The sequence below is a fragment of the Panulirus ornatus genome, chromosome 43 (assembly GCF_036320965.1).
Source record: "Panulirus ornatus isolate Po-2019 chromosome 43, ASM3632096v1, whole genome shotgun sequence".
Taxonomy (NCBI): domain Eukaryota; kingdom Metazoa; phylum Arthropoda; class Malacostraca; order Decapoda; family Palinuridae; genus Panulirus; species Panulirus ornatus.
The window spans coordinates 34512983-34532994 of record NC_092266.1 but is presented as its reverse complement, the minus strand read 5'-3'; the positions used below and the strand labels follow the sequence as shown (position 1 = coordinate 34532994).

Genomic DNA, 20012 nt, shown 5'->3' with positions numbered 1-20012 from the left:
GTAATGTAAGGGTGAGAGAGATGTGTGGAAATAAAAAGAGTATGGTTGAGAGAGCAGAAGAGGGTGTTTTGAAATGGTTTGGTCACATAGAGAGAATGAGTGAGGAAAGATTGACCAAGAGGATATATGTGTCGGGTGGAGGGAACGAGGAGAAGTGGGAGACCAAAGTGGAGGTGGAAAGATGGAGTGAAAAAGATTTTGAGTGATCAGGGCCTGAACATGCAGGAGGGTGAAAGGCGTGCAAGGAATAGAGTGAATTGGAACAATGTGGTATATCGGGGTCGACGTGCTGTCAATGGATTGAACCAGGGCATGTGAAGTGTCTGGGGTAAACCATGGAAAGTTCTGTGGGGCCTGGATGTGGAAAGGGAGCTGTGGTTTCGGTGCATTATTACATGACAGCTAGAGACTGAGTGTGAACGAATGGGGCCTTTGTTGTCTTTTCCTAGCGCTACCCTGCACACATAAGGGGGGAGGGGGTTGTTATTCCATGTGTGGGGAGGTGGCGATTGGAATGAATAAAGGCAGACAGTATGAATTATGTACATGTGTATATATGTATGTGTCTGTGGGTGTATATATATGTGTACATTGAGATGTATAGGTATGTATATTTGCGTGTGTGGACGTGTATGTATATACATGTGTATGGGGTTGGGTTGGGCCATTTCTTTCGTCTGTTTCCTTGCGCTACCTCGCAAATGTGGGAGACAGCGACAAAGCAAAATAATAAAAAAAAATATTTTCTTTTTCTTTCAAACTATTTGCCATTTCCCACGTTAGCTAGGTAGCATTAAGAACAGAGGACTGGGCCTTTGAGGGAATATCCTCACCTGGCCCCCTTCTCTGTTCCTTCTTTTGGAAAAAAAAAAAAAAAAAAGAGAGAGGGGAGGATTTCCAGCCCCACGCTCCCTCCCCTTTTAGTCGCCTTCTACGACACGCAGGGAATACATGGGAAGTATTCTTTCTCCCCTATCCCCAGGGATAGAAAAAAAAAATTTGTTTATGGATGGGGTTGTTAGGGAGGTAAATGCAAGAGTCCTGGAAAGAGGGGCAAGTATGAAGTCTGTTGGGGATGAGAGAGCTTGGGAAGTGAGTCAGTTGTTGTTCGCTGATGATACAGCGCTGGTGGCTGATTCATGTGAGAAACTGCAGAAGCTGGTGACTGAGTTTGGTAAAGTGTGTGGAAGAAGAAAGTTAAGAGTAAATGTGAATAAGAGCAAGGTTATTAGGTACAGTAGGGTTGAGGGTCAAGTCAATTGGGAGGTGAGTTTGAATGGAGAAAAACTGGAGGAAGTGAAGTGTTTTAGATATCTGGGAGTGGATCTGTCAGCGGATGGAACCATGGAAGCGGAAGTGGATCATAGGGTGGGGGAGGGGGGCGAAAATTTTGGGAGCCTTGAAAAATGTGTGGAAGTCGAGAACATTATCTCGGAAAGCAAAAATGGGTATGTTTGAAGGAATAGTGGTTCCAACAATGTTGTATGGTTGCGAGGCGTGGGCTATGGATAGAGTTGTGCGCAGGAGGATGGATGTGCTGGAAATGAGATGTTTGAGGACAATGTGTGGTGTGAGGTGGTTTGATCGAGTAAGTAACGTAAGGGTAAGAGAGATGTGTGGAAATAAAAAGAGCGTGGTTGAGAGAGCAGAAGAGGGTGTTTTGAAATGGTTTGGGCACATGGAGAGAATGAGTGAGGAAAGATTGACCAAGAGGATATATGTGTCGGAGGTGGAGGGAACGAGGAGAAGAGGGAGACCAAATTGGAGGTGGAAAGATGGAGTGAAAAAGATTTTGTGTGATCGGGGCCTGAACATGCAGGAGGGTGCAAGGAGGGCAAGGAATAGAGTGAATTGGAGCGATGTGGTATACAGGGGTTGACGTGCTGTCAGTGGAGTGAATCAAGGCATGTGAAGCGTCTGGGGTAAACCATGGAAAGCTGTGTAGGTATGAATATTTGCGTGTGTGGACGTGTGTATGTACATGTGTATGGGGGGGGGGGGTTGGGCCATTTCTTTCGTCTGTTTCCTTGCGCTACCTCGCAAACGCGGGAGACAGCGACAAAGTATAAAAAAAAAAAAAAAAAAATATATATATATATATATATATATATATATATATATATATATATATTCCCTGCGCGTCGTAGAAGGCGACTAAAAGGGGAGGGAGCGGGTGGCTGGAAATCCTCCCCTCTCGTTTTTTTTTAATTTTCCAAAAGAAGGAACAGAGAAGGGGGCCAGGTGAGGATTTTCCCTCTAAGGCCCAGTCCTCTGTTCTTAACGCTACCTCGCAAATGCGGGAAATGGCAAATCGTATAAAAAAAATATATATATATATATATATATATATATATATATATATATATATATATATATATATATATATATATATATATATATATATATATTTCTTTTCAAACTATTCGCCATTTCCCGCATTAGCGAGGTAGCGTTAAGAACAGAGAACTGGGCCTTTGAGGGAAATCCTCACCTGGCCCCCTTCTCTGTTCCTTCTTTTGGAAAAAAAAAAAAGGAAACAGACGAAAGAAATGGCCCAACCCACCCCCATACACAATGTATATACATACACGTCCACACACGCAAATATACATACCTATACATCTCAATGTACACATATATATACACACACAGACACATACATATATACCCATGCACATAATTCACACTGTCTGCCTTTATTCATTCCCATTGCCACCTTGCCACACATGGAATACCATCCCCCTCCCCCCTCATGTGTGCAAGGTAGCACTAGGAAAAGACAACAAAGGCCCCATTCGTTCACACTCAGTCTCTAGCTGTCGTGCAATAATGCCCGAAACCACAGCTCCCTTTCCACATCCAGACCCCACACAACTTTCCATGGTTTACCCCAGATGCTTCAAATGCCCTGATTCAATCCACTGACAGCACGTCAACCCCGGTATACCACATCGATCCAATTCACTCTATTTCTTGCCCTCCTTTCACCCTCCTGCATGTTCAGGCCCCGATCACACAAAATCTTTTTCACTCCATCTTTCCACCTCCAATTTGGTCTCCCACTTCTCCTCATTCCCTCCACCTCCGAGACATATATCCTCTTGGTCAATCTTTCCTCACTCATTCTCTCCATGTGCCCAAACCATGGGCCATTCTTCTGTTTCCTGGCACTTCCTTGTTGATGTAGGAGAAGGCAATCAAGTATAATAAAAAAAAAAATAATATCTTTTCATTATACTTTGTCGCTTTCTCCCGCGTTAGCAAGGTAACACAAGGAAACAGATGAAAGAATGGCCCAACCCACGCACATACACTCTTATACATACCTATACATTTCAACGTATACATACATTTACATACAAAGACATATACACATATACACAACACATGAACATATTCATACTTGCTGCCTACATCCATTCCTGTCGCCACCCTGCCACACATGAAATGGCACCCCCTTCCCCGTGCACGTGTGTGAGGTAGCGCTAGGAAAATACAACAAAGGCCACAATTGTTCACACTCAGTCTCTAGCTGTCGTGTGTAATGCACCAAAACCAACTGGGTAACACCTGCCTTCTGCTAGCATGTATGATTAAGGCTGAGGACCCTATTCCTGTAAAATACAATCCCACAGAAGGTGCATGCCTGTATTCTCATAATCCATCTCATGGACATGAGTACAGAGCTTATGATAATTAAGAAGTATTATATAATGTATCAAAAAATAAGTTATATAACAGAGTTAGTGGAAAGTTGATTCTCTCATGCATAATACTTCTTAATTCCATTACAAACAAATCATATAATAGATTACAAAGTTTGCTTATTATCAGCATCACAAACATTACATTCAAATGGGTTTCAAAATGAAAAAAAATGAAGATGTACCTTTTATTATGAATTTGACAGATGAGGATAATTAACTTCTGAACCTATAAAAACTGATGAATACCAAGGGCATAATAAAACTCCAGGTTAGCCAAAATACCAGTTTACTGTAACCCCTGTGTTTATGTGTGGTGAGTACAAGATGTCCTAGCTGGTTATTTCCCGCACCCCAAAGAGGAAGGACCAAAGGGAGAGTTGTTTAATGCACAATAACCAATAGGAGGAGCTGTATAAAATATACAGAGTTGTAACTTGCTGCTTGCTGTGTAGTCCATCTTGTGATGCACAGCACAGAATGGGATGGTCATCACACAAATAAATAAATAGCTTGTTGGTGGCAGCAGGCAGCAAGCATCATGGCGGCGGCTGGAGAGTTTGTACAGTAGGGCTGTGACCTGATGCCAGCAGAGTGGGGCTGGACCAATTCCCTAACCCCACAGCAATACTCACAAATAGGTAACTCTTCTGTGGGTGGGCTGGGGGAGGACTAGGCTAGCCCCAAACTCTCCAAAGCACACTAGACTCTAGATACTAAGCACTAGAGATCCTCCAGCAACTGCCGCCCCTTATCATCTACAATAGAAGCTGTGTCTTTCTGTACACTTTGTGTCTGCAGTCAAATGGACCTAAAGCCAACCATGTTAGCTTAAATTAAAGATTCCATCCAGAGAAACAAAATATAATGGCCAACAGAAAGGTGGCTCACAGGCCTGAACACATGTCGGTCATTGAGACAAGGATTGACTGAGATGGCTTTAGGAACCTTTAGACCAAAGACCTTGAGAGGACACGGTCACGGGCCAGTGGGTCCAGGGCAGGACTGCAGGAGACAAGACAGGGCAGGATGGCCTCGGCTCTAACCTATTTGTACTCTAGCACGGCTGGAATGGGCAAAGGACGCAACACAGCGCTTCCAAGAGAGTCTGAGGCCATGTTGAGAGTCTGGGACGCTCAGTACATCATACATTGGATTTCATATTCACCACTTGAGCATAACACAGATTTTCATTCCAATTTAGTCAATATATTTGTCAACTGAGTCTTTAATTCATTTTAAAGTCTCTTCAAAACTCAAGCACTGTTACATAAATCCAGTGGAAATGCAGTTTTCTACAACTTTCTGCTTGTACTAGTGACCAACTACAGGACTCTCATCCTCTTTGTACCACTGTTCCATCCCTCCTTCAGTTATTTGCTTTTTGCCAGGACTCGAGCAAGCACGGCCAATCATGACCCCATCATTTGCAGGTTAGTATCAACTGGCACAATATATGATTTCAATATGTGTTTGCTGGGAAAAGCTGAACAAAAATAAATTAAACTATACAAAATTATAGGCTAGCTAAACTTATAAAAAACTTATAAACATAATGATGGAGATGATGATATGATATCAATGGTAATTTTCTTTATACCTTTTGTTGACAATGATAAGTATGAGAATGATAACTTTTTCTATAGGCAATAAAGATTTATAGTATACAACAATTTATGTAATAATGTAATTAAATATTTTTTAAGTATACAATATTTTCAATTTACAAAGATAAGGATCATTGTCAAGGGTGTTTATACGACTCCTTAAAAAATAAACTGTATAGTATCATCAACCTTGGACATTTCAAGAGAGACTCACTATCTCTATCTTAGTGGGGACTCACTAACACTCAGCTAAGAAGCCAACGGCCAACTCTGCTGGACTATGATTGTAAGGCATCATTATCAACATTATAATCTACAAAGGGCTGTTGGAGGCTTCATATGAATATATTTTATCTGAGACTGGAGTTTTTGAGCACCCCACTCCTCTAAAGAGAACACTTGTTAGACTCTGTAAAACTCACAACACATCTATAATGGTATTTTAAAGAGTCCATAGTCCTCTGCACTAACAAGTAACACTAACAAACAAATCACAAATGTAATGTACAGACAGTTCATTCTCTTGTAGAAAAAGGATGTGATGGAGCAACAGAGCCAGAGGAGCAGATAGCTCCCTGCACTTATCATCATAACCAGGCAATCTGAAACATAAATGTAATGTTAAATCTCTACAGCAAGGAGGGTAGAGTGGGTTAAGGGAAATGCAAGTAGGTGGGACAGGGGAGTGGGGAAGAGGAGAGAAACTGATTGCACTTATGAAGTGGCACCTTGCTGATGGGAAGTCAGCTTGGTCCTTAGCTTAATACTGAGAACAACCAACTCTGTGCATAACTCTTAAACATTACATCCTTCTACCCTTGCCTAGCTTTTGGATTAAATCTGTTGTTCATAAGTTATAAAAATAAAGAGGAGGCTAAAACTTTTAAATACAATCCTAAACAGCAATTTTCAACTAAGGAAAGAAATTACAGTTAAAATGTTGAAGTATAGAGGAGAAACTATGATAAGAGTGGATGCATTTGACGAGTGATCTAAGAAGGAAGCAGAAGGTCCCTGAGTATTAGGTGAAAGCTATGATGGTTCCTTTATTTGAAGGAAAAGGTGATAAGAATGAATGTAACAGTTACAAGGGAATAAGCCTGTTAAGTATACCAGGAAAAATGTATGCAAAACTGTTCACTGATAGAGTGATGGAAGTGACTGAATGTAGAGTAAGGGGGTTTTAAGAAAGGTAAGGAATGTGTGGGTCAGATTTTTTCAGTGGAATGAATGTGAAAAAGTATCTAGTGAGGTAAGAAGCTGTATGTGCTTTTATGGATCTGGAGAAAGCATATGATATAGTTGAGTGGAATGCTTTATGAGATGTGTTAAGGATATATGACATAGAGGAACAACTGTTGGATGGTGTGGAAGCCTTCTATAGAGGATCAAATGCATGTGTAAGAGCGGATGGAAAGTTGAGCGAAAGTTTCAGTATACATGTAGGTGTGAGGCTGGGCTATATGATGTGACTGCAGCTTCTTAACACATAAATGGATGGAGTGATAAGAGATATGAAAGCAAAATTAGGGAAAATGGGGCGGTGAGGAACTGTGGCTAGTGACAAACCTGTGTGGATGATACTCTGTTGTTTGCTTAAAGTGAGGAGGAATTAACAGAAGGTTGCAGGAGTTTTTTTTCTGGTAAGTAATTGGAGGCAATTGAAGGTCAATGTAAATAAAAGTAAAGTACTGGTGTTTAAAAGGAAACAGAGGGAAAATATAGATTTTGCAAAGCCTGACAACGCAAGAGAAACAAATGTACTAAAGATATATATATATACCCTGGTTCAGTCCAATGACAGCATATTGACCCCGGTACACCACAATGTTCCAATGCACTCTATTCCTTGCACATCTCTCGCTTCCCTGTATGTTCAGGCCCCAATCGCTCAAAATATTTTTCACTCTATTCTTCCACCTCCAATTTGGTCTCCCGCTTCTCCTTGTTCCCTCCACCTCTGACACACACAAACACACATATTATTCATTCATATATTATACTTTGTCAATTTCTCACGCATTAGCGAGGTAGCACAAGGAGACAGACGAAAGAATGGCCCAACCCACCCACATACACATGTATATACATGCACGCCCACACGTACATATACATACCTATACATTTCAATATAAACATACGTATACATACACATTCCTGTCTCCACCCCACCACACACAAAATGGTAGACACCCCCCCACGCGCACGTGAGATAGCGCTAGGAAAAGACAACAAAGGCCAAATCCGTTCACACTCAGTCTCTAGCTGTCATGTGTAATGCACTAAAATCAAAGCTCCCTTTCCACATTTAGACCCCACAAAACTTTCCATGGTTTACCTCAGACGCTTCACATGCCCTGGTTCAATCCATTGACAGCACGTTGAGCCCGTTATACCACATCATTCCAATTCACTATTCCTTGCAAGCCTTTCACCCTCCTGTATGTTTAGGCCCTGATTGCTCAAAATCTTCACTCCATCCTTCCACCTCTAATTTGGTCTCCCACTTTTCCTCATTCCCTCCACCTCTGACACATATAACCTCTTTGTCAATCTTTCCTCACTCATTCTCTCCATGTGACCAAATCATTTCAATACACCCTCTTCTGCTTTCTCAACCACACTCTTTTTATTACCACATATCTCTCTTACCCTTTCATTTCTTACCTGATCAAACCACCTTACACCACATATTGTCCTCAAACATCTCATTTCCAACACATCCACCCTCCTCCACACAACCCATCTATAGCCCACGCCTCACAACCATATAACATTGTTGGAACCACTATTCCTACAAACATACCAATTTTTGCTCCGAGATAATGTTTTTGCCTTCCACACATTCTTCAATGCTCCCAGAACCTTCGCCCCCTCCCCCACCCTGTCGCTCACTTCCACTTCCATGCTTCCATCCGCTGCCAAATCCACTCCCAGATATCTGAAACACTTCACTTCCTCCAGTTTTTCTCAATTCAGACTTACCTCCTGGTTGACTTGTCCCTCAACCCTACTGAACCAAATAACCTTGCTCTTATTCAAATTTACTCTCAGCTTTCTTCTTTCACACACTTTACCAAACTCAGTCACCAGCTTCTGCAGTTTCTCACCCAAATCAGCCACCAGCGCTGTATCATCAGTGAACAACAACTGACTCACTTCCCACGCCCTCTCATCGACAAGAGACCGCATACTTGCCCCTCTTTCCAAAACTCTTGTATTTACCTCCCTAACAACCCCATCCATAAACAACTTAAACAACCATGGAGACATCACGCACCACTGCCGCAAACCGACATTCACTGGGAACCAATCACTTTCCTCTCTTCCTACTTGTACACATGCCTTACATCCTCAATACATACTTTTCACTACATCTAGCAACTTACCTCCCACACCATACATTCTTAATACCTTCCACAGAGCATCTCTATGAACTCTATCATATGCCTTCTCCAGATCCATAAATGCCACATACAAATCCATTTGTTTTTCTAAGCATTTCTCACATACATTCTTCAAAGCAAACACCTGATCCACACATCCTCTACCACTTCTGAAAACCACACTGCTCTTCCCCAATCTGATGCTCTGTACATGCCTTTACCCTCTCAATCAATACCCTCCCATATAATTTACCAGGAATACTCAATAAACTTATACCTCTGTAATTTGAACACTCACCTTTATCCCCTCTGCCTTTGTACAATGGCACTATGCATGCATTCTGCCAATCCTCAGGGACTTCACCATGAACCATACATACATTGAATATCCTCACCTACCAGTCAACAACACAGTAACCTCCTTTTTTAAAATATTCCACCACAATACCATCCAAACCTGCCGCCTTGCAAGCTTTTGTATTCTGCAAAGCTTTCACTACCTCTTCTCTGTTTACCAAACAATTCTCCCTGACTCTCTCACTTCGCACACCACCTCGACCAAAACACTATCATCAAACACATTCAACAAACCTTCAAAATACTCACTCCATCTCCTTCTCACTTCACCACTACTTGTTACTGCCTCCCTATTAGCCCCCTTCACCAATGTTTCCATTTGTTCTCCTGTCTTATGCACTTTATTGACGGGAGGTCAAGAGAAAGGTGCGAGAGGTGAAAAAGAGGGCAAATGAGAGTTGGGGTGAGAGAGTATCATTAAATTTTAGGGAGAATAAAAAGATGTTCTGGAAGGAGGTAAATAAAGTGCATAAGACAAGGGAGCAAATGGAAACTTCCGTGAAGGGGGGCTAATGGGGAGGTGATAACAAGTAGTGGTGATGTGAGAAGGAGGAGTGAGTATTTTGAAGATTTGTTGAATGTGTTTGATGATAGTGTTTTGGTCAAGGTGGTGTGCGAAGTGAGCGGGTCAGGGAGAATTGTTTGGTAAACAGAGAAGAGGTAGTGAAAGCTTTGCAGAATACAAAAGCTTGCAAGGCGGCAGGTTTGGATGGTATTGCGGTGGAATATTTTAAAAAAGGAGGCGACTGTGTTGTTGACTGGACTGTGTTGTTGACTGGTAGGTGAGGATATTCAATGTATGTATGGTTCATGGTGAAGTCCCTGAGGATTGGCAGAATGCATGCATAGTGCCATTGTACAAAGGCAGAGGGGACAGAGTGTTCAAATTACAGAGGTATAAGTTTGTTGAGTATTCCTGGGAAATTATATGGGAGGGTGGTGTGCAAAGTGAGAGGATCAGGGAAAATGATTTGGTAAACAGAGAAGAGGTAGTAAAAGCTTTGCGGAAGATGAAAGCCGGCAAGGCAGCAGGTTTGGATGGTATTGCAGTGGAATTTATCAAAAAAGTGGGTGACTGTATTGTTGACTGGTTGGTAAGGTTATTTAATGTATGTATGATTCATGGTGAGGTGCCTGAGGATTGGCGGAATGCATGCATAGTGCCATTGTACAAAGGCAAAGGGGATAAGAGTGAGTGCTCAAATTACAGAGGTATAAGTTTGTTGAGTATTCCTGGTAAATTATATGGGAGGGTATTGATTGAGAGGGTGAAGGCATGTACAGAGCATCAGATTGGGGAAGAGCAGTGTGGTTTCAGAAGTGGTAGAGGATGTGTGGATCAGATGTTTGCTTTGAAGAATGTATGTGAGAAATACTTAGAAAAGCAAATGGATTTGTATGTGGCATTTATGGATCTGGAGAAGGCATATGATAGAGTTGATAGAGATGCTCTGTGGAAGGTACTAAGAATATATGGTGTGGGAGGCTAGTTATTAGAAGCAGTGAAAAGTTTTTATCGAGGATGTAAGGCATGTGTACGTGTAGGAAGAGAGGAAAGTGATTGGTTCTCAGTGAATGTAGGTTTGCGGCAGGGGTGTGTGATGTCTCCATGGTTGTTTAATTTGTTTATGGATGGGGTTGTTAGGGAGGTGAATGCAAGAGTTTTGGAAAGAGGGGCAAGTATGAAGTCTGTTGGAGATGAGAGAGCTTAGGAAGTGTGTCAGTTGTTGTTCGCTGATGATACAGCAGTGGTGGCTGATTCATGTGAGAAACTGCAGAAGCTGGTTACTGAGTTTGGTAAAGTGTGTGAAAGAAGAAAGTTAAGAGTAATGTGAATTACAGCAAGGTTATTAGGTACAGTAGGGTTGAGGGTCAAGTCAATTGGGAGGTAAGTTTGAATGGAGAAAAACTGGAGGAAGTAAAGTGTTTTAGATACCTGGGAGTGGATCTGGCAGCGGATGGAACCATGGAAGCGGAAGTGAATCATAGGGTGGGTGAGGGGGCGAAAATCCTGGGAGCCTTGAAGAATGTGTGTTAGTCGAGAACATTATCTCGGAAAGCAAAAATGGGTATGTTTGAAGGAATAGTGGTTCCAACAATGTTGTATGGTTGTGAGGCGTGGGCTGTGGATAGAGTTGTGCGCAGGAGGGTGGATTTGCTGGAAATGAGATGTTTGAGGACAATATGTGGTGTGAGGTGGTTTGATTGAGTAAGTAATGTAAGGGTAAGAGAGATGTGTGGAAATAAAAAGAGCATGGTTGAGAGAGCAGAAGAGGGTGTTTCGAAATGGTTTAGGCACATGGAGAGAATGAGTGAGGAAAGACTGGCCAAGAGGATATATGTGTCAGAGGTGGAGGGAACGAGGAAAAGTGGGAGACCAAATTGGAGAGGGAAAGATGGAGTGAAAAAGATTTTGAGTGATCGAGGCCTGAACATGCAGGAACCATGGAAAGTTCTGTGGGGCCTGGATGTGGAAAGGGAGCGGTGGTTTCGGGCATTATTGCATGACAGCTAGAGACTGAGTGTGAACGAATAGGGCCTTTGTTGTCTTTTCCTAGTGCTACCTCGCACAAATGAGGAGGGAGGGGGATGTTATTCCATGTGTGGCGAGGTGGCGATGGGAATGAATAAAGGCAGACAGTGTGAATTGTGTGCATGTGTACATTGAGATGTATGGGTATGTATATTTGCGTGTGTGGACGTGTATGTATATATATGTGTATGGGGGTGGGTTGGGCTATTTCTTTTGTCTGTTTCCTTGCACTACCTCGCAAACGCGGGAGACAGTGACAAAGCAAATAAGAAAAAATAATAATAATAATAATAATAATATATATATATATATATATATATATATATATATATATATATATATATATATATATATATAAATATTTATTTTATTTTTTTATTTTGCTTTGTTGCTGTCTCCCGTGTTTGCGAGGTAGCGCAAGGAAACAGACGAAAGAAATAGCCCAACCCACCCCCATACACATGTATATACATACATGTCCACGCACGCAAATATACATACCTATACATCTCAATGTACACATATATATACACACAAAGACATATACATATATATACATGTACATAATTCATACTGCCTGCCTTTATTTATTCCCATCGCCAACCTTGCCACACATGGAATAACATCCCCTCCCCTTTCCTGTGTGCGATGTAGTACTAGGAAAAGACAACAAAGGCCCCATTCGTTCACACTCAGTCTCTAGCTGTCATGCAATAATGCCCGAAACCACAGCTCCCTTTCCACATCCAGGCCCCACAGAACTTTCCATGGTTTACCCAAGATGCTTCACATGCCCTGGTTCAATCCATTGACAGCACGTTGACCCCAGTATACCACATCGTTCCAATTCACTCTATTTCTTGCACGCCTTACACCCTCCTGCATGATCAGGCCCTGATCACTCAAAATCTTTTTCACTCCATCTTTCCACCTCCAATTTGGTCTCCCACTTCTCCTCGTTCCCTCCACCTCCAACACATATATCCTCTTGGTCAATCTTTTCTCACTCATTCTCTCCATGTGCCCAAACCATTTCAAAACACCCTCTTCTGCTCGCTCAACCCTGCTCTTTTTATTTCCACACATCTCTCTTACCCTTACATTACTTACTCGATCAAACCACCTCACACCTCAAGCATCTCATTTCCAGCACATCCACCCTCCTGCGCACAACTCTATCCATAGCCCACGCCTCACAACCATACAACATTGTTGGAACCACTATTCCTTCAAACATAGCCATTTTTGCTTTCTGAGATAATGTTCTCGACTTCCAAACATTCCTCAAGGCTCCCAAGATTTTCGCCCCCTCCCCCACTCTATGGTTCACTTCCGCTTCCATGGTTCCTTCTGCTGCCAGATCCACTCCCAGATATCTAAAACACTTTACTTCCTCCAGTTTTTCTCCATTCAAACTTACCTCCCAATTGACTTGACCCTCAACCCTACTGTACCTAATAACCTTGCTCTTACTCACATTTACTCTCAACTTTCTTCTTTCACACACTTTACCAAACTCAGTCACCAGCTTCTGCAGTTTCTCACATGAATCAGCCACCAGCGCTGTATCATCAGCGAACAACAACTGACTCACTTACCAAGCTCTCTCATCCCCAACAGGCTGCATACTTGCCCCTCCTTCCAAAACTCTTGCATTCACCTCCCTAACAACCCTATCCATAAACAAATTAAACAACATGGAGACATCACACACCCCTGCCGCAAACCTACATATAATCCCTGGGGATAGGGGAGAAAGAATACTTCCCACGTATTCCCTGCGTGTTGTAAAAGGCGACTAAAAGGAAAGGGAGCGGGGGGCTGGAAATCCTCCCCTCTGATCTTTTTTTACTTTTCCAAAAGTAGGAACAGAGAAGGGGGCCAGGTGAGGATATTCCCTCAATGGCCCAGTTCTCTGTTCTTAACGCTACCTCGCTTATGCGGAAAATGGCGAATACTATGAAAGAAATAAAAGATATATATCTATATCTATCTATCTATATATACATAAATATATATTTTTTTTTTTTTTTTTTTTTTTTAACTATTCGCCATTTCCCGCGTTAACGAGGTAGCGTTAAGAACAGAGACTGGGCCTTTTTTGGAATATCCTCACCTGGCCCCCTCTGTTCCTTCTTTTGGAAAATTAAAAAAAAAAAAAAAAAAAAAAAAAAAAAACGAGAGGGGAGGATTTCCAGCCCCCCGCTCCCTCCCCTTTTAGTCGCCTTCTACGACACGCAGGGAATACGTGGGAAGTATTCTTAATTCCCTATCCCCAGGGATAACATAAATATATATATATATATATATATATATATATATATATATATATATATATATATATATATATATTATTTTTTTTTTTTTATTATACTTTGTCGCTGTCTCCCGCGTTTGCGAGGTAGCGCAAGGAAACAGACGAAAGAAATGGCCCAACCCACCCCCATACACATGTATATACATACGTCCACACACGCAAATATACACACCTACACAGCTATCCATGGTTTACCCCAGACGCTTCACATGCCTTGATTCAATCCACTGACAGCACGTCAACCCCGGTATACCACATCGCTCCAATTCACTCTATTCCTTGCCCTCCTTTCACCCTCCTGCATGTACAGGCCCCGATCACACAAAATCTTTTTCACTCCATCTTTCCACCTCCAATTTGGTCTCCCTCTTCTCCTCGTTCCCTCCACCTCCGACACATATATCCTCTTGGTCAATCTTTCCTCACTCATTCTCTCCATGTGCCCAAACCACTTCAAAACACCCTCTTCTGCTCTCTCAACCACGCTCTTTTTATTTCCACACATCTCTCTTACCCTTACGTTACTCACTCGATCAAACCACCTCACACCACACATTGTCCTCAAACATCTCATTTCCAGCACATCCATCCTCCTGCGCACTACTCTATCCATAACCCACGCCTCGCAACCATACAACATTGTTGGAACCACTATTCCTTCAAACATACCCATTTTTGCTTTCCGAGATAATGTTCTCGACTTCCACACATTCTTCAAGGCCCCCAGAATTTTCGCCCCCTCCCCCACCTTATGATCCACTTCCGCTTCCATGGTTCCATCCGCTGCCAGATCCACTCCCAGATATCTAAAACACTTCACTTCCTCCAGTTTTTCTCCATTCAAACTCACCTCCCAATTGACTTGACCCTCAACCCTACTGTACCTAATAACCTTGCTCTTATTCACATTTACTCTTAACTTTCTTCTTCCACACACTTTACCAAACTCAGTCACCAGCTTCTGCAGTTTCTCACATGAATCAGCCACCAGCGCTGTATCATCAGCGAACAACAACTGACTCACTTCCCAAGCTCTCTCATCCCCAACAGACTTCATACTTGCCCCTCTTTCCAAAACTCTTGCATTTACCTCCCTAACAACCCCATCCATAAACAAATTAAACAACCATGGAGACATCACACACCCCTGCCGCAAACCTACATTCACTGAGAACCAATCACTTTCCTCTATTCCTACACGTACACATGCCTTACATCCTCGATAAAAACTTTTCACTGCTTCTAACAACTTGCCTCCCACACCATATATTCTTAATACCTTCCACAGAGCATCTCTATCAACTCTATCATATGCCTTCTCCAGATCCATAAATGCTACATACAAATCCATTTGCTTTTCTATTTCTCACATACATTCTTCAAAGCAAACACCTGATCCACACATCCTCTACCACTTCTGAAACCACACTGCTCTTCCCCAATCTGATGCTCTGTACATGCCTTCACCCTCTCAATCAATACCCTCCCATATACTTTACCAGGAATACTCAACAAACTTATACCTCTGTAATTTGAGCACTCACTCTTATCCCCTTTGCCTTTGTACAATGGCACTATGCACGCATTCCGCCAATCCTCAGGCACCTCACCATGAGTCATACATACATTAAATAACCTTACCAACCAGTCAACAATACAGTCACCCCCTTTTTTAATAAATTCCACTGCAATACCATCCAAACCTGCTGCCTTGCCGGCTTTCATCTTCCGCAAAACTTTCACTACCTCTTCTCTGTTTACCAAATCATTTTCCCTAACCCTCTCACTTTGCACACCACCTCGACCAAAACATATATATATATATATATATATATATATATATATATATATATATATATATATATATATATATATATATACATATATATATATCCTTCCCCTCTCGTTTTTTTTTTTAATTTTCCAAAAGAAGGAACAGAGAAGGGGGCCAGGTGAGGATTTTCCCTCTAAGGCCCAGTCCTCTGTTCTTAACGCTACCTCGCAAACGCGAGAAATGGCGAATCGTATGAAAAAAAAAACATATATATATATATATATATATATATATATATATATATTTATATATATATATATATATATATATATATATATATATATATATATATATATATATATATATATATATATATATATATTTATATATATATATATATATTTAAATATATATATATATATTTAAGAATACTCGCGTGTCGTAGAAGGCGACTAGAGGGGACGGGGGTGGGGGGCCAGAAATCCTCCCCTCCTTGTATTTTTTTTTAACTTTCTAAAATGGGAAACAGAAGAAGGAGTCATGCGGGGAGTGCTCATCCTCCTCAAAGGCTCAGACTGTGGTGTCTAAATGTGTGTGGATGTAACCAAGATGTGAAAAAAGGTGAGATAGGTAGTATGTTTGAGGAAAGGAACCTGGATGTTTTGGCTCTGAGTGAAACGAAGCTCAAGGGTAAAGGGAAAGAGTGGTTTGGGAATGTCTTGGGAGTAAAGTCAGGGGTTAGTGAGAGGACAAGAGCAAGGGAAGGAGTAGTAGTACTCCTGAAACAGGAGTTGTGGGAGTATGTGATAGAATGTAAGAGAGTAAATTCTCGATTAATATGGGTAAAACTGAAAGATGACGGAGAGAGATGGGTGATTATTGGTGCATATGCACCTGGGCATGAGAAGAAAGATCATGAGAGGCAAGTGTTTTGGGAGCAGCTGAATGAGTGTGTTAGTGGTTTTGATGCATGAGACCGGGTTATAGTGATGGGTGATTTGAATGCAAAGGTGAGTAATGTGGCAGTTGAGGGAATAATTGGTATACATGGGGTGTTCAGTGTTGTAAATGGAAATGGTGAAGAGCTTGTAGATTTATGTGCTGAAAAAGGACTGGTGATTGGGAATACCTGGTTTAAAAAGCGAGATATACATAAGTATACGTATGTCAGTAGGAGAGATGGCCAGAGAGCGTTATTGGATTACGTGTTAATTGGCAGGCACGCGAAAGAGAGACTCTTGGATGTTAATGTGCTGAGAGGTGCAATTGGAGGGATGTCTGATCATTATCTTGTGGAGGCTAAGGTGAAGATTTGTATGGGTTTTCAGAAAAGAAGAGTGTATGTTGGGGTGAAGAGGGTGGTGAGAGTAAGTGAGCTTGGGAAGGAGACTTGTGTGAGGAAGTACCAGGAGAGACTGAGTACAGAATGGAAAAAGGTGAGAACAATGGAAGTAAGGGGAGTGGGGGAGGAATAGGATGTATTTAGGGAATCAGTGATGGATTGCGCAAAAGATGCTTGTGGCATGAGAAGAGTGGGAGGTGGGTTGATTAGAATTGATTAGAAAGGGTAGTGAGTGGTGGGATGAAGAAGTAAGATTATTAGTGAAAGAGAAGAGAGAGGCATTTGGACGATTTTTGCAGGGAAAAAATGCAATTGAGTGGGAGATGTATAAAAGAAAGAGACAGGAGGTCAAGAGAAAGGTGCAAGAGGTGAAAAAGAGGGCAAATGAGAGTTGGGGTGAGAGAGTATCATTAAATTTTAGGGAGAATAAAAAGATGTTCTGGAAGGAGGTAAATAAAGTGCGTAAGACAAGGGAGCAAATGGGAACTTCAGTGAAGGGCGCAAATGGGGAGGTGATAACAAGTAGTGGTGATGTGAGAAGGAGATGGAGTGAGTATTTTGAAGGTTTGTTGAATGTGTTTGATGATAGAGTGGCAGATATAGGGTGTTTTGGTCGAGGTGGTGTGCAAAGTGAGAGGGTTAGGGAAAATGATTTGGTAAACAGAGAAGAGGTAGTAAAAGCTTTGCGGAAGATGAAAGCCGGCAAGGCAGCAGGTTTGGATGGTATTGCAGTGGAATTTATTAAAAAAGGGGGTGACTATATTATTGACTGGTTGGTAAGGTTATTTAATGTATGTATGACTCATGGTGAGGTGCCTGAGGATTGGCGGAATACGTGCATAGTGCCACTGTACAAAGGCAAAGGGGATAAGAGTGAGTGCTCAAATTACAGAGGTATAAGAGGTATAAGATTGGGGAAGAGCAGTGTGGTTTCAGAAGTGGTAGAGGATGTGTGGATCAGGTGTTTGCTTTGAAGAATGTATGTGAGAAATACTTAGAAAAGCAAATGGATTTGTATGTAGCATTTATGGATCTGGAGAAGGCATATGATAGAGTTGATAGAGATGCTCTGTGGAAGGTATTAAGAATATATGGTGTGGGAGGAAAGTTGTTAGAAGCAGTGAAAAGTTTTTATCGAGGATGTAAGGCATGTGTACGTGTAGGAAGAGAGGAAAGTGATTGGTTCTCAGTGAATGTAGGTTTGCGGCAGGGGTGTGTGATGTCTCCATGGTTGTTTAATTTGTTTATGGATGGGGTTGTTAGGGAGGTGAATGCAAGAGCTTTGGAGAGAGGGGCAAGTATGAAGTCTGTTGGGGATGAGAGAGCTTGGGAAGTGAGTCAGTTGTTGTTCGCTGATGATACAGCGCTGGTGGCTGATTCGTGTGAGAAACTGCAGAAGCTGGTGACTGAGTTTGGTAAAGTGTGTGAAAGAAGAAAGTTAAGAGTAAATGTGAATAAGAGCAAGGTTATTAGGTACAGTAGGGTTGAGGGTCAAGTCAATTGGGAGGTGAGTTTGAATGGAGAAAAACTGGAGGAAGTGAAGTGTTTTAGATATCTGGGAGTGGATCTGGCAGCGGATGGAACCATGGAAGCGGAAGTGGATCATAGGGTGGGGGAGGGGGCGAAAATTCTGGGAGCCTTGAAGAATGTGTGGAAGTCGAGAACATTATCTCGGAAAGCAAAAATGGGTATGTTTGAAGGAATAGTGGTTCCAATAATGTTGTATGGTTTCAAGGCGTGGGCTATGGATAGAGTTGTGCGCAGGAGGATGGATGTGCTGGAAATGAGATGTTTGAGGACAATGTGTGGTGTGAGGTGGTTTGATCGAGTAAGTAACGTAAGGGTAAGAGAGATGTGTGGAAATAAAAAGAGCGTGGTTGAGAGAGCAGAAGAGGGTGTTTTGAAATGGTTTGGGCACATGGAGAGAATGAGTGAGGAAAGATTGACCAAGAGGATATATGTGTCGGAGGTGGAGGGGACGAGGAGAAGAGGGAGACCAAATTGGAGGTGGAAAGATGGAGTGAAAAAGATTTTGTGTGATCGGGGCCTGAACATGCAGGAGGGTGAAAGGAGGGCAAGGAATAGAGTGAATTGGAGCGATGTGGTATACCGGGGTTGACGTGCTGTCAGTGGATTGAATCGGGGCATGTGAAGCGTCTGGGGTAAACCATGGAAAGCTGTGTAGGTATGTATATTTGCGTGTGTGGACGTATGTATATACATGTGTATGGGGGTGGGTTGGGCCATTTCTTTCGTCTGTTTCCTTGCGCTACCTCGCAAATGCGGGAGACAGCGACAAAGAAAAAAAAAAAAAAAGTTTGTTGAGTATTCCTGGTAAATTATATGGGAGGGTATTGATTGAGAGGGTGAAGGCATGTACAGAGCATCAGATTAGGGAAGAGGAGTGTGGTTTCAGAAGTGGTAGAGGATGTGTGGATCAGGTGTTTGCTTTGAAGAATGTATGTGAGAAATACTCAGAAAAGCAAATGGATTTGTATGTAGCATTTATGGATCTGGAGAAGGCATATGATAAGAGTTGATAGAGATGCTCTGTGGAAGGTATTAAGAATATATGGTGTGGGAGGCAAGTTGTTAGAAGCAGTGAAAAGTTTTTATCGAGGATGTAAGGCATGTGTACGTGTAGGAAGAGAGGAAAGTGATTGGTTCTCAGTGAATGTAGGTTTGCGGCAGGGGTGTGTGATGTCTCCATGGTTGTTTAATTTGTTTATGGATGGGGTTGTTAGGGAGGTGAATGCAAGAGTTTTGGAAAGAGGGGCAAGTATGAGGTCTGTTGGGGATGAGAGAGCTTGGGAAGTGAGTCAGTTGTTGTTCGCTGATGATACAGCGCTGGTTGCTGATTCATGTGAGAAACTGCAGAAGCTGGTGACTGAGTTTGGTAAAGTGTGTGAAAGAAAGTTAAGAGTAAATGTGAATAAGAGCAAGGTTATTAGGTACAGTAGCGTTGAGGGTCAAGTCAATTGGGAGGTAAGTT

General features: G+C 42.0%; 2 protein-coding genes across 9 annotated transcripts in view; one reads left to right on the top strand and one right to left on the bottom strand.

Annotated features, from left to right (window-relative positions):
• Positions 1 to 20012, top strand: part of LOC139762555 (uncharacterized) — a 712972-nt gene that overhangs the window by 496128 nt on the left and 196832 nt on the right. The gene's annotated exons all lie outside the window — the stretch shown is intronic.
• LOC139762242 (probable nuclear hormone receptor HR3) overlaps positions 3879 to 20012 on the bottom strand; it is a 56855-nt gene continuing 40721 nt past the window's right edge. Inside the window, exon 8 of the mRNA XM_071686839.1 lies at positions 3879 to 5913. The gene's annotated coding sequence lies outside the window, so the exon portion shown is untranslated. The remainder of the gene's footprint in view (positions 5914 to 20012) is intronic.